We start from the raw sequence: 1,126 nt of genomic DNA on the forward strand, positions 1-1,126 counted from the left end.
GCGGCGGAAACCATGCAAGGCACAAACCAGCACATCAGGAGCAATTAGGGGTTCAGTGTTTTGCTCAAGGACACTTCGACACTAACTCTGGGGGAGCCCGGGTTCGAACTGGCAACCTTGTGGTTACCATCCAGCCACTCTACCCCTGGGCCACCGCCTGAAAAGGGTTGAAATTTGAAAACCACTGTCAAATATAGCAGACCAGTAGAGTCACTTCTGATGTCACTGTGTAGGAATAACGGAGAACTCTCCGGTTTACCAACAGCTCGCCGCAGCGGAAAGTGCATGGAGAGAAACAAGTTTCGATGTCTTCATCGTTATGCTGACATGCTGTCTTCATCAGTGTGGTATGTCAAACTCACAGATGTTATAGTTCATTTACAAAGTGATCAAATTATTGTGTGCAATTACATGGTCAGCTAGATGATGATAAAAAGGTGAGTATGTGAATATACATGAATGACAGTACCAATGATATTTCAGGATATTGTTGTTTACTAATGAATTACATTGTTTCGGTACTTTGGTGTTTAAACTTTAGCATTCCTACTTCATCTAGTGTAAACTCTAAACAACCATCCTCTCTCTCTCTCTCTCTCTCTCTCTCTCTCTCTCTCTCTCTCTCTCTCTCTCTCTCTCTCTCTCTCTCTCTCTCTCTCTCTCTCAATTCAATGCAATTTAAATAAAGGTGAAGCGAAACTAAGATGCACTAAACCGCGGCGAGTCGGAAAACCGGCGAGTTCTCCGGTTACCTTGTGTGTAGAGCGTCGACGCTACAGACATCCTGAGCGCTTCACTCCGTTGAGTTTACAGGGGTGTAAAGTCGTAATTTCTCAGCAATGTAACCCTGTGACTTCTCTGCATGTCAATGCTCGCTCTCGCTTCCCCCTGACCCTATTATGTGTATGTGTATATATATACAGTATATATATATCTCGTCGGGTAGAAACCTCGTATCTCCAAGTTTGTTTGTACTTTTTGTGTTTTTTCCTAAAGTAACGAACGCCCTGCAGTGGATGAAAAGGTTCTCAAATGTTTTACTTAACTAAAAGTATGAATACTCGAATGTAGAACTATACTCCTTTACAAGTAAAAGTCCAGAATTCAAAATTGAATTGAGTTAAAG

The sequence above is a fragment of the Electrona antarctica genome (assembly GCF_951216825.1).
Source record: "Electrona antarctica genome assembly, chromosome: 7".
Classification (NCBI taxonomy): domain Eukaryota; kingdom Metazoa; phylum Chordata; class Actinopteri; order Myctophiformes; family Myctophidae; genus Electrona; species Electrona antarctica.